This window comes from Haliaeetus albicilla, chromosome 18 (genome assembly GCF_947461875.1).
Source record: "Haliaeetus albicilla chromosome 18, bHalAlb1.1, whole genome shotgun sequence".
NCBI lineage: Eukaryota > Metazoa > Chordata > Aves > Accipitriformes > Accipitridae > Haliaeetus > Haliaeetus albicilla.
In genome coordinates this window covers 20,400,022-20,415,165 of record NC_091500.1, presented here as the reverse complement: position 1 = coordinate 20,415,165, position 15,144 = coordinate 20,400,022, and the positions used below count along the sequence as shown (strand labels likewise).

The window sequence follows — 15,144 nt, the reverse complement described above, 5'->3', positions numbered from 1 at the left end:
AGCTGCATTTTTATACTGAAGAAATAACGCAAAAAGATCAAGGCACGGAGAAAAATGCAGGAGAATATAGCCTTAAGAGAACATGCCCTGCAACTAGGAGCTAAGCCATGCAAGTTCTCGGTCTCCTAATAGCATTGCTGCGAGCCTGTGTTCAGAAGAAAACCCCACATGGGCTTTTTCCAGTAATTTTGGGTAGACACATTTGTTTCTGAAGAAGAATGTCCTATTCTTGGTTGGTCTATAATATGGGAACCACTAAGCCTCTCAGGAATATCTGCCACTCAGCCACTGCACAGCAAGATTGGTCCAGTCAGGGTTTGCAGAACAGCCAGTGACATGATTCATGGGTCCAAGAGAAGCCCTTGAAGACAGTAGCACAGTAAGAACATTCTGGTATTCTTCACCTTAAAAGGTGTCTTCAGAAGCTTGTACAACTGGCCTAACTTTTCTGTTTATGATGTAAATGGAAGTATTAGCACAACATTAAATTAAAATTAGGCCAAATGCTGAGTACTTTGAAAATGCACTCTTTAAAGTAGGGCATTTTTCCCCTGATAAGAGATTTACATTACGGTTAGTAGCCTGCTGGTTGCCTTGAACACCGTAAAACTGTCAATAGCATAATTCTTGCATTGTTGTCTCTATGTTGCTGCTTCTCCCACGCTCTGCTCTTTTGTACTTCATATATCTTCTCCCAGGTGAAGCAATTACCAAAGGGTCTGGTGGGCACAGCAGTATGACCTTGAATCTGTCACTTCCTGAGAATTTCTTAGAGGTTTGGGCTGACTTCAAAATCTATGAATCTGGAATACTCTTAATGGTCAGCACCTCCCCAAGAAACACTGAGAAAAGCTATCAGATCAGGATTGCTAAAAGCAGAGGAAACAAATTAGCAGCTTTCATATAGTCTGTGGCCTTAAGAATCCACTAAAGATGTTGGGAAGACAATGCACACAACCCAGCATTAGCCATTCCTTAGTTATTCTGTTTATGTGTTCTTCATTTGAACAGAACTGTTCAACTTGTGCATGCACAAATACTCGATCAAGAGAAGGACTCCAGAAGATCACAGGAAAGGAGGCAGTTGAATCAAGTGTAAGGGGGAAAGGAAAGGCTGAGTGGGAAGGACGGAAAGAATAAGAGCATGAAGAAAGTCCAATATATATGTCCTCTTCCAAAATAGCATATCTAATATTTGAAAGACTAAGCCTACAAAATATTTCTAGCCCTATACAATTAAGAAAGAAACATGAGTCCTGCCTCTAATGAAAGTCCTCTCAGTCTAGCATTATGGCAAAGCCATAAATCAACAGGATTGTAAACACCTTTGAGTTATCTAGGAAAAATATCACGGGCAGCATGAGGGCTCAGCAATTTGCAAAAAAAAACCCCAACAAACCCAAACCACTAAAATAATCCAAATGACAGAAAATGTAATGGGCTGGAATTTTCTTCACTATTAACAGCTTGTTTCTTACTCCCGTTTCAAAAGAGCAATTAAAAAGATGATTTTCAGTGCACATTCAGAAAGGTAAGATAAGGTAAACATAATAGTTCAGTGTAAAATGTGTTTAGGTAAGTAATTGCATCTTGAGGCTGAAAGGTATGTTTTGTTCCACATGCAGTCACTGCACTGTGCCCATTAGCAACCTTGAGAAGTGCTATTGTACCATGAAGTTCCTATACTGGATGGACTTTTAAATCTTTTCTGAATGTATGTGCTTCTATCTGAAAACACATGCCATTCATTAATGGGGACAGGCTAACGTTTGGATAAAGGGAGCAAATCTCAAGGGTTTCGCTTTCCCAGACACATAAAGCAGAGATACTGCTTTCTATTTTGGGGGTGAAGAGTCAACAGCAAAATACTAAAATCCTTCAGTTTTTGTTTCATGAAAACAAGCAGCTTTTCCCCTCTAGGCCTAAAAACATTTGTCAGAAGCCCAAGTGAAGAAATGTGAAAATACTGAGTGTGAATTATATCAGACTGTGAGAGGCAGTCTGGTCTAGTGAGAAGGCTAATGAACAGTACAGCTAAGAGAAATGGGTTTTTTAACCAATTTTCTGTGTGATTTTATACTAATTTTTGAAAACTTCTCAGACTTGCTCTAATTTTTCATGTGATTGACTTGAGACTCATGCTCCATCTACAGTGACTTTTAAGTATTACCTCACTGTTTACTTGAGCCCTAATTTACCTCGGGCCTGCAATGTTAAGCAAGACTTAATTATTACTGAAGGGAAAAATTCCTAGTGCGAGTCTAGTCATGAACCTGTCTGCAAGGAGGACAGGTTGGGCATGACCACAGCTATGCCCACCCCTACAAGTACTCCATCCTACTGCCTTGAGGTAGACTTAGATGGTAGACGGTGGGCAGACAAATCAGCCCTAATGAAGTAACACTTAGGAGGGTACAATGTTTTCTGTATTCTTCCCAGCACTCTGAGGACTACAAACACTAAGCTGCAAGTTTGCATTGCTGCAAGATGTTGGAGGACAGTTATGGGCCTGGAGCACTTGATACACAAGGCTGAGAGAGCTGCCTTGTTCATTCCTATGAAGAAAAGTGTAGGAAATCTTATTGCTGTCTACGACTACCTAACAGGATGGTACGTTGAAGGCATACCAAAAGTCTTCTCAGAGATGCACAGCTGAAGAATGAGAGGCAATGGGGACAAGATTCGCAACGGGAAAGCCCAATTTATTATAAATGAAAAAAAACCTACCATCAAGCTGGTCAAACACTGGAACAAGTTGTGGGAACTCTAACCTTAGAGATACTCAAACCTTGACTGAACGAGGTCCTGAGCAACCTGCTCCAACTGGACTTGGTCTGAGCAGGAGTCTGGAGTAAGTAACATTTGGAGGTCCCTGCCTACATGATCTTATAATTCTGTAATACGTCTTAAAAGCTGTATCAGAGAGCATACTGTTTGGCCTCCTATTGGTAGTACAGATGCAACATTTCCGTACAGGCTCATCTCCAGAAAGCTCAAGCACTAGCATTCTACTTGATTTCAGTCCCTTCTTGGTAGTTCAAATTCAACCATCAGCCAATTTCTTTGTATAGTTGTATATATTCGAAATATTTGTATATTTCTTTGTATTTGTATATGTTCTTTTTAACCATTGAAAAAGATGACTTTGAAGTCCAGTTTGCAGAGCTAATGTATGCCCAGGAATTCTCAGTGAGGTAGATAAAGTGGATCACACCAAACATCCTGATCAGCGGGAGGGACTGTGTGCCTCCAATAATACTCCCAGTTTCTGCTCCGCACATCCATCTGCCTCTGCTTCAGAGCTTCCTGTCCCTCCTGAAAGGATGTTGCAGCTGTCTGGGTAGCAGTAAAAGAAACAATGGAGCTTTCAGTATGGTATTCAATAAGACAAAATTGGTGCCATTTCACCCTAACCTGTCAGACTGTATGAGGCAGTTTGCACATTATGTGAACAAAGGAGACATCCCTTCAGTGAGGGCAGGAAGCTCTGATAAGACCATTAAAACTGTTCCAAGCTAAACTATTCCTTCTTGTGCTGGAATCTGAGACTGTATTGAACAGCACTTAAGTAGTAATTCCAGCTTCATAAGAATGTTCCAAGGTATCATTAAGTAGAGCACTTGAAAATGAATTGTGCTTTTTATTGTCACGGGATACAGTCTGGTGTCTTTTCTTACTTTGGCCCTCCTTACTTTCTCCTTAAATTTAAAAAAGGCAGAAAGCCCACCCTTTTGTACAATTTTCCCTTCCGCAACTCCCATAAGATTAGGCAGTGCAAGCTTGGTTTATACTGCAAACATTTCATGAAAGAACCACTTTAACTTCACAGTCTAATAGCTGCAGGAATAGCTTCCTAAACAGCTGTGCAGAGTGCTGGAGAGGTCGGAGGTTACAAACAGGGATAAGTGGCTGTGCAGCACAATGGCACTGTGTGACTGCACACTGCAGCGTAGAAAACAGCTCACTTGTCCAGAAACACTTCACTCACGGTTGGGAATGCAGGCAGAGAGAGAAAGTGCTCATGCTCTATTATACCTTAGGGCTCAGAGTTCTCGTGCACTGCAGAATTAGAAAAGCAGCCTTGAGTGAGAGGCTAACAACTTTGCCTTACATGATTTTTACGAGAAAAAGGTTTCCCTCTGATTTTTTTAAAGCAATACATTTCCTTTGAAAATCGCTTCTTGTTTTTGTGTGCTTATAGCCAAATATCCCTGAGCATCTATTTACTGCTCCTTACTCTCATTTCTAATTCACTTGGTTAGTGTTGATACAGATCTCATCTAAACATTGATTAATAGTTTTCTCCTTCCAGGCTGGCAAAGAAGAACCATAACTTTCTATTTTCAGAGTGCATGTTTTCATCTTGTATTCAAACTGTGACAAAATATTTTTTTAAAATCACTATCCTTAGAAACGTTCCTGCTAATTAACTGCCCCCTGACAAGGATTTGGGAGAATAATACATGGGGCAGGAACATAGCTGAAACACAAATTATCTGTTTTGATTAGCTCAGAGGTTATGATCCTCAGCTATACATGACATGGGAGAAGAAGAGCATCTTATTAACCTCCTGGCATGAAGTAGGGACAGGCAGAATTCCACTCACAGCACCCATTCAGCCATAGGAAAACCACTAACTTCAAGATGACTGTAGCATCTCAGGAAGGTCAACTGAAAGACTGTGGAACAGGTAACCCAGCACACTACATCTTACAGAAATGTCTCCCACAGGTTGCCGCTTCCCAGTACTCATTGTTGTGGACTGTATCTCTTGCACAGGATTTAATCCATTGGCAGTGTTTTTAGAAATTGCCAATTTTCCTTTTTTACAGTGAGGGAAATTTGTAAGAAAAAATTACCCTTTGGAGAAATATCTTATTCATTACATTTACTTTACTTTTGAATGGAAAGCATTTTAATTGACATGAACAGACAAAAAAAAGTTTTTCTTAGCCTTATAGACAATCCCACTACCTTGAAATAATGGCTTTTAAACTTTGAGATGGAATAAAATTATTTTTGAGATCATTCTTGATTATATAAGACTTTATATAAAACACATTTGGTCTGTGGTACGTTAACATTCACAAGAATTTTTACAAAAATTGGAGATATATGGTCCTGGCATGTTTCCTTAGTACCTGTTTGTGAATCAGTAGTTGTGGGTTCAGTAGTGTTAATACCATAATTTGTAAAAATGGAATTAAAATCAGGTAAAATATGGTTAAGACATTGTATTCTGGATACAAGTTTTGCATACAAACTGATGGACAATTACTTCTCACATGCATTAAATATTATGTATTTTCAATTTACAGAGGTTTATTGTATTGAATAGAAGTCAAACAAAAGTTAAGGAACTTCCTTACCAATATTTGTCTAATTGATACCTTAAAAATACCTTTTTCTTCTAAAACAAGTAATGATAGGACTCTGTCTATGACAGTGTCAACCTGAAACTGCTTTTGTCAAGTGTAAGGAGTGCAAATTCTGCTCCTGGGGGTTATGCATGGAATTTGGCCTTGTAATATTGTTCTCACACCATTAAAAACCTGCTGCTCACGGAAAGCTTTTCACAGTTACAGAACATAATCTCAGATCCAAAGCCAGCTAAAGACGGTGGGAGGTTTTCCATTGACTTAAGGGGACTTTGGATCAGGTCTCAGGAAAGACTTAGAACCATTGAAGGTCTTCTTCTATGAATGGGATTGTTGAGGATTAAACCTTAGCTGGCTTTAAAAAAAAAAAAAAAAAAAAGCTTAATAATTCTGTTCTTTCAGATTCTTCACACTGAAGTCACAACAGGTGTATTCGGGTGTTATTCAAAAACAAGGCCCTTGCCCCTCCTCCATTACACCTATACTTATGGAACATACTTACGCTTTCCTGACAGATGTTTCTTGATTAGTGCATCAGAGGAAAACAAATCACCACCTACAATGGTTCCTGGAGAAGCCTTGAGGAGAAACCCATAATCTATCATTTTTTAAAAAAATTATTCAGTTCTTTTCATATGAATTTTTATGATTTCCCTGTTTTTTTTCCATAATTTGTTTATAAATCTTATTCATGGGGAACAAAAGCAGCAATTTATCTCTGCAGTGTCCAGCATACCCAACATTTGCAGCTTTTACATTAAAACTTCTTTGTGAAATGCAGAGCAGTTAAAACAGCAGATACTGAATTCACTCCCTTTTAAAGAATAACCCTGGTATTTAAAAGAAAAATATATAGATACTTGAAAGAAATAATCAAGATGTTTCTTCATATCTATTGCCTGATATCATGTCTAATTCGTGGCTGAATTATAGATTCAGATCATATAGTAAAAAAGTAAATTATAGGTTGTTTACCTATTGAACTCTGAACTCAGCATTCAGTAGACTGCATTTAATACAGGGCCATTTTAGTTCTTTTAGCTATCATCAGTTTATACAAGCAAACAAAAAATCCCTAAGCTCACAGTTTTACAGGAAAAATGAGTAAGTTGTGATTTTCTACTAAGTCTGCTTTGAAATGCTTTTTGTGTGAATTATGTGTTCAAGAAAAGTGCCAAACTGATTGGCCTGGAAAAAATAGTTCTCTATCTCTAAAAAAAAAAAAAAATAAAAAGAAAAGAAAGACTATGGCTTGGTTTTCTTATAAATTGCATCTGTATCATTTGATTCCTTCCCTACTTAATATAAAGTACCCCAGTATCTAATCTCTTCTAAATTAATTATATTTATAGCTCTTTTAAGCTGATCATATGCTTTCATAATGACGTCCCCATTAATTTGCAGTCTGAAAATTTGGAAACTAGATTCCGTTCATCTCAGTGTACTGTTAACTCTGAAGCCTGAAGATAGCATTTTAAATATCACTCTGATTGACTACAGCTGACCATTTTAATGAAACTATGTAAATAGTGTAATTCTGGAAACTGCACCTAACATGTAATTTATTTAGATTTAATTTTTTTCAAGGGTCTTTCTTCCTTTTTACCACAGTCTGAAAAATAATAGGTAACAATACTAATGTGCTTATACTGCAGTCCTCCTCTGCCTCTTTTTTATTACAGAAAACAGATACTGCTGGAGCTGAGTGCAGTGTAAGCACATTCAAGCATATAAAAATAATTAATGATGGCCAGTGTTAAAATAGTCCTCAAAATCTAAGGTTGTTTCACAGTGTACACCAAATGAGCCCATGCTGAAAGAGCACAGTGTCGTTATCTGTGGAAGGAGAGAAATCAGCAGACTTTGAAGCAGTGGAAATTCTGTGTGTGTTAGGGTAGAAGAGCAGTTTTTACATGCAGATGAGCAAATGTAAATTCCACTTACTGGGAGTACAAAAAATATTGTAAAAGAAGATTATGATGAGGTGTTTATGAGGGATATGGGATATTTTAGAGATATAAAACATTGATATAGATACTACAGTGCTGCAAAAAATGTGTGCCACATAAAGTCCCAATAGCACTGAGATAAAAGTAAAGGGGTGAACTTAACTGCATGGCAAAATCAGATGTTACTGTGCAGATACAGACACCAAGTAATCGCGTTAGAAATTGGCCATTCTAAGAAACCAAACAATGCAAGGAATTTTATAACTTCAAAAGATTTAAATAAGGCAATCAAACATGAATGCTAACCCAAGAAAGTAGCTGAGGGCATCTGCCCAGATCATCACTGTTGTATCTTAGCGTAACTCCACCGAAGGCAATGGAGCTATGCTAATTTACGCCAACTGAGGATCCAGACAATCGTATTTAGGACTTTGAGTGACAAAATTACTTTTATTTCGGGGTATATGTTAAAGGGTTTTGGCAAGTCTGACCAAACACAGAAAGTGCAAAACACTGCACTTTTAATTCCCCTTTTAGCAACCGTAGAGTTTATGCAACTTCCCATGGGGATTGCCTCAGCACTTGGGATATACCACAGCATCATGTTGCAGATCTTTGCGGATCTGGATGGAATGAGCAATTGGTTATGATCTGTTGATTTGAAGCAAAAATGATCAACATCACAATGGGAGTTTGCACAATAACCAAATTGTGCCAAAGAAAAGACCCTTGAATTGAATACGAGCAAATGCCAGGCTGAATGAGATTAATTATGTAGGACACAATCAATGACAAAGAAGTATGACCAAACCCAAGGAAGGCGGAGGCAACTGTACAAATGGAAAGACTCCAAGACAAGAAGGCCTTAGAGAGATTCATTGGGCATATTAACATAACTAAGCAAATTCATTGATAATTAATCACAATTAAGTGCTCCTCTCAGAATAGCTGCTTAGGGACTGCACAGAATGGCACTGGAATGACTGACAAGAGAAAAGTTTTGAAAATTAAAATGAACTGTCAAATAAACATTCACACTGAAATATTTGGTGATTAGTGAAGAGGTTAGGAACTAAGGGTTGTATCTTCAAAACTGCCTAAGTTGTTATTGCAGACACTGAATTCCACTTTCAAAGTTAGGCATATAGAAGTTGCAGGGATGTGGATGCCCAACATTTACATTCCTTCTGAAAACCAACTTTAGACTCTGAAGTCATATAGGTCGTTTTGAAAAAATTACTCTAGTTCAGTGAACATTCATCTGAACTGAGACTATTTCGGGTGATAACTAAAAGTGGCAAATGGTTTTAAATACTGATTAACATCCAAACAGAAAAAAGTACAGCTATGAATAACTTTTGTTTTAAATAATTAAGTACATAAAGAAAGAGGCCATGAACTATTTGGGTATTGTAGATGCCACTATGCAAATGAAGCCTCTAATTTCAGAGCTTTTCATGGTATTGAAAACTTACTAAGGCCCTGATTCTGCAAGGTGCTTCATGCAAACAATTTTGTGCCTGCATGGAACATTTCACAGCATCAGAGGTACTGATATGCAGTTGGCTTTTAAGGAGCTTTTTAGAGAGTACATGCTTTTAAGACTACCTCTCGGTAATGAAAACAATGATGAAGGGACTTATGTAAACAGAACTCAAGTATTTTCCATTTTGGAGACAAAAGTTGACAAACTTAAGTGAGAAAAATGGAATGACTCAACCTTACCAGAGTCTGAATGAGTTATTCTAACAGAAAAAAAAAAAGCCCAGCCACTTCCATATGTAAAACTTATTGCGACTACAGAGATGAGGTTGCTGCAGATGATGGGTTTCTATACAAAGGACATTATCATAACACCACACAACATGAGGTTGGAAATGCTAGGTATAACCTACAGTGCCCATTTGAGTATTGAGAAGTGCAGGAACAGAGCCCAAGGTGTTCTGTTCTGGCCAGGCATGCATGCTGCCATCAAAGATAAGGTATCCAAGTGGAAATCTGCAATAAATACAGGAAACAAAAATGCAAAAAAAACCCACTGAAACCACATGAGATTCCTAGTTTCACTTGGCCCAAGGATCTAGTTGAACAAAATGGGAAAGATTATTCCTTATAGGTGAACTAATACTGGGGATCTATGTTCCTTGGTTTTGTTTTTAATAATTTAAATTAGACTTGCACGCTAACTTGCAATTTAATAACACATTAAAAAAGGCAGTTTGTTTTACCATAACATTGCAGATAAGTTAATAAAACACTATCATTTACAAATGACTCAGTCTAGTAATCTTTAACATTACTCCAAATACATCACGTCTGGTCCTTGCAATCACATTTTCTATATAAAAGTTAGCTAAAACATCAAGGAACTTTAAAAAGTATCTACAGATTCAAAGGATACATACTTAGCATCAAAGGAGTATTTCATTGCAACACAAGATTACCTACTAGGCTCAACAACCTCAGTATTCAAGAAAAACTGTAATGATAACTTCTATTAAGTTTCCAATGTAGAGAGAAAAAAAAAAAAGAGGACATAAACAACAGGGGTAAAAACTGTGATAGTAAGATTGGAAATGGTTATGCCTCTTGCAACAAAGAGTAATTTTGTAAGAGAAAAGTGAGTGAAAACTAAATAATGGGTCATAGTCTTACTGAGTTCTTATAGGCGGACAGATGTAATCTCAGCAGGAATAGGGAAAGGAAGGGAAGGGAAGGGAAGGGAAGGCAAGGCAAGGCAAGGCAAGGCAAGGCAAGGCAAGGCACTGCATGGCAAGGCATGGCAAGGCAATGCAAGGCAAGGGATAATACTCTTGTGCAGATGAAGCAACAAATGTACACCCAGGCACTGAACACCAGAAACACCTCAAGGGGCAAACATAGGATGTAGGTGGAGAAATCACTTCAGCAGCTAAAGAAATCTCTGCAGAAATAACTGGTGTGAGTACAAAACGTGACTGTATATTGGGAGAACTATCAAGGTTTAAAGAGTATAGGTACCAATCAATGTCCAAGAACAACCTAGTCACCTGTTCTGTGGTGTTTTACTAATATATCCTATTAATTTTTGTTTCCGCATTTTAATTTTGTATTTGGAGGAGGCCTATTTTTTTTCCAGATGACTAAAGCAAGGAAGAAAACACTACTTTCTTCCAGTAATATTTTATTTTATATATTCATCAGAATAAATACAATACAAGCTTCTCCATTTCTGGGAGGATATCCCTTCCTCCCAGTTGCTAGTTCTTGCTGAACAAATTGCAGTAAAATTACACCAATAAAAAGTGAATATTAGAGATCATGCTAACATAGAAGAGTTTCCCTAAAAGTATGAGCTAAGGATATCCTTTCTATCCAGAAAAAAATGTACTGCATGGAATTGTTCTTCCTAGAAGAGTTGCGGTTAACAGGGAGAGCTTCAGAGAAGCTCACTTTTCTGTCTGAACTGAATGGAAGGCACTGCTAGGATGACACATCTGGGAATAGGGAGACAAGGATAAAAGGAAGGTAGGAGAAAGAGCAGGAGATGACCACCAAGAATATGGAAATTAGGGCAGAGTGACATGGAAGAAGGAGGCACAGAAATTCCAACTCTTACTTCGCTGTGGAGAATGTGCAAAAATAGACCAAGCTCCTCACTTTGAGTTAAGAAGAGACGTGGAAAAGAAAAGCTCTCAGGCTTCACTGTAGAGAGGGAAATGAGGCCGTACTCCTCCCCGTAAGTGCCATAAGGGAATACCAAAACATGTGCACCACAGAAAACAATGACATGCAAAATCTACATGGAGACACAGGTGCTTCGGGACTGAAGGACTGGGCATAGTACAACAGTGTCAGGTAAGTATCCAAACTTGTAGGCACCTGGTTGAACTGCAAATCTTTCTGAGGTTCAGATTATTTAATATAAGCACTGATGGGATATTCTGGCAGAAAATTGATCCAAAGAAACAAGGGTAAATGTTGAAAATTTGATAGTCAGCTCCAAGATAATATTTAGTTACCTATGGCCTTTGAAATACTGTGACTATTTTTACATCAAAGTAGCACTAAGTAGAACTAAGTTTGTCATTTTCTGGGAGTCTCTGGTACCCAGGTTCTCTGGTTCCCATGTTGGCAGTACACCAAGTAGAAATGTTCTCAGTCAGTATGCTGCATTTTGGCTGGGATTGATTTACTGGTGATCAAAATGTGTCCTTTTAAAAACAGTAATTAATTTGTTTGGTTGTTTTTTTTTAAATTTTATTTTGAATAAGATTTAAACTGCTTCAAAATGTTGCTTTTTTCTAGTATTTATAATTCTACAATGGGATTACAGTTTTGAAGTAACTGTAGCTGTTAGAAAAACCTCCTATGATAAGGAGTAAATAAAGAAAACTGATAAGGAAAAGCCCCTGGGTAAGATTAAACTGGATTTAACTTACGAATATTTTAATATTGGTAGCTGTCAACGGGTGGGCTGTTAATTGCTTTCCCATCATCGTGAAGTTTACTCATCAATATAGTGTCCCTAGGTCCTTTAAAAATTAGTTGCTTTTCACAAGTCCTATAATAAAATCTTAATGCTGGAAAAGCTTGGATTCTTGCCAGATATTAATTTCTTCAGAGACCCTGAAAGCTGTTGACCTCTTTTTTTGCCAGCAGCAGTAACCGAGAATTAAAGCTGAAGAAATTCTTCTGTTATTTGGAGATCATTGACCAGGCTGTGTAACGGCTTTGGTCTGCCGATAAACTATGCACAGACTCTCTTGTTTCCACTTGGGCTTTGGGTGAAAGTGGAAAATCATACAATCTGCACTGTAAACCTGAGTAAGAAGCCTTACAGAAGAGAAGCATGGGTGGTAAGGAATAATTATGCTGACCCTGGAACAGTTTAATTGAAAGCTGCAACATTATTATTCTGGGAGCCAGGAAACGTGAGTGATGGAATCGATGGAGCCACAACTACCAAAAGACAATACAGTGAGCATAACTGTTAAGCAAAATAAACTTTTCTCTAACCTTTTCAGATTCTCATATTATTTTGATTATGAATATTATCTGAATGATATTATTAATTAATATTATCTGAAGTGTCTGATACTTTATATTTTATTTTGGGCTTAAAAAGAACCAGTGTGTTAGCAAAAGTCCAATTAGGAAGCTGCACTTCACATAACTTTTGTGAGTGTACAATACACACAAGGAGATCATGGATTGGTAAAATGTGATATAAAGGCTTTACCAGCACATATGCAATATTTGCTACGTAAGCTATGCATGGCAAAGCCATAAAAGTATGAACTCTTTCCAAACTATGCAGTCCAGAAACACGATCGATCCCTATGCTGCACTATCAATTCTTCTACCGCACTATCAATTGTTCTCTGTACCCCATGCATTAAAAAAGTATTTGCCAGAAATTTTACAGAGGTTGAAATCTTTATGGATGACTGGAAACAACTACACTGAAAGCCAGAACAAGGAATAAAAGATGAAGAAGAGATGAGAACAGTACAGATTGGTAGGGACGGGACAGAAGGGATCTCAGCTTGGGATATAGACAAAAAACGCATATACATTTCTCTCTACAGCCTGGGGCGGGAGCCAAGGTTACTGATTCTCACTACTCTTCCATCGTCAGCAGATATGTATGAAACACACCAGCAACGTTTCCCATCTCCTCCTGTTGCCAGTCCATGCAGAGCTTTATACCTTCTACTGCTGTTTGCTACCACAGTAGTTCAGGTGACCTATATAGCAGATATCAAAAGTTCTCATGGTGGCTCGTGGCCTGACAGAGAGCCAGTAGGATCCCACATTATGGAATTTCTGCTTCTTTTCAGCTTGCTCTTTTTAAAAGCAAGGAAATTATACCCCCAGACCTCACACACAGAAATATAACAGATGTAAACGAAGTACTTCACAGTTTAAAAATTCCAAAATCAAAATCGCTTATGTAGCTTTGGTTTAGCTGTTTTGTGCATATGCATTATCATTTACATGATCACATCTTCTTCCATCTTAGGCAAAGAACAAGAGCATAAATGAGAGCTGTATAAAGGATGCTGCCATCCCTAAGACTCCTACTTCCCTGCTTTCGAATATATGTGAGAAATGCGAAGATGCTTTATTTCTCTCTCTGTACCAACATGAGCAGGGTGTAGAGATAAGAGGACAATAAAAATATAAACGTGGTGCAAGCAGGAGATGGTCTGATTAGACAAGGAGCTTGAGACAGGGAACAATGTAGAAAAAATGATGAAGGAAAACAGGACAGAGTGAATGGACCAAGTGGAAGCTGGGACTCATCAGAGTTTCAGGGGAGGAGAAAGGATAGTCCCAGGGCTGTTCTGGAACACTGGACTCTGTCCTGCTTTTTCTGTAGAGTTCATCCCTTTTCAGAAAGGGTCAATCACTCATCATGTAGAACTGCTGAATTCCCACAACTCCAAGCAAATTCAATGGGTACTTGCCTTTAAACATATACAGTTTTCTATAATATGAAGAACTGTGACAAATTGATTCCTGGAAGTCCCAAACTGAGCAATCAAAATTACATGCTTACATTTTCTGGCTTTAAAATGGGGATAATACCAACCCTGACTTACTTCAGAGTATAATTGCAGATGAAAATAAATTAATTCCTTTATAACCAAGATAAATTAATTAGGAAACACTCAGATGCAATGGTAGTGACAAATGTGTGAGTGAATTAGCAGTTATATCTGGAGAGTACAGTCTTAGAAAAGTGCAGTGAATAACAGACAGGGCCACACGTGGGATAGAGGAAAACAGAAGAAATTCATTAGTTGCTTATGCAGGGATTACTCTCTGCCCTGTGCAACGAATTACTTTGTTATCCTATGGAAAAATATGTGATCAGAAAATGAAGGATTGCCTTGTAATGAAAATGCAAAAGAGAACTGAGTCAAGTTAGCCTGCTTAAAATTCTGGCATTTCCTAACTTTTGAATTCACTTAAGAGAGTTTTTATGTGTTCAATAGGTATTATAAGTGCTAAATAAATAACTTATGCTAAGTGCTAAATAAATAGTAGATGCTAAACTTAAAAATATAACTTTAAATATGACAATCTTGTTCTCTTTGCTTAGGCAAAACTTGAAATAGGCAGAAAGAATGGCATGAGACAGGAGTGGAGTCTCAAGTTTAAGTGAGGTTTTGTTTGTTTTTTTTTTCTTCCTGGTCTCTATTAGGAAGGCTTGACTGCAGATGCTTGAGAAAGGCAGAGGAGATGGGGTAATTAGGGAACACCTTCCAAACAGAAGTGGAAACTTTATAAAGGGTTAAAGCAGCGAAGTCTGTGCTTAAAGCATTATTCATGCTGCCCCAAGAGTCTTACCTGTGTTTTGCTTATGTAATCACATTTCCTCGAACATCTGCCACTTGACCCATCCCAGCCCAAAATCCAGGTCCAAATCTGAGTTTCTCAGGGGTTATGTGCCCATGTCTTACTCTGCTTATACTTATATATGTTCCCTGATCTCATTTACATGCCTTCTCCTTGCATATCACACAGCCTTCTAGCAGCATATACCAGCATGATCTAAACTGATAGTTTTTATTTTTGACTGGCTGGGAAATAAATTGTAAATTTTGTACCTATAGTTTGCATCTAGTGACTAGAGTAGCTAAGACTAGAGAGCAATCTTACTTCAGCAGCTTCTCATGCTTGCTTTCTTATCTTTCCCATACTTTACATCAAGGTTTGTTTTTTTCATCAGGGTATGTACTGAACTCCAGAAATGCTATTTAAGGCACTCATGTAAGGTAAAGACAGAACACTACTTAGCATGGCAGCATAAGCTATCCATTCATAC

General features: G+C 37.9%; 1 protein-coding gene across 15 annotated transcripts in view; it reads right to left on the bottom strand.

The window, feature by feature from the left end:
* Positions 1–15,144, bottom strand: part of MYT1L (myelin transcription factor 1 like) — a 314,756-nt gene that overhangs the window by 44,013 nt on the left and 255,599 nt on the right. The window lies entirely within an intron of this gene.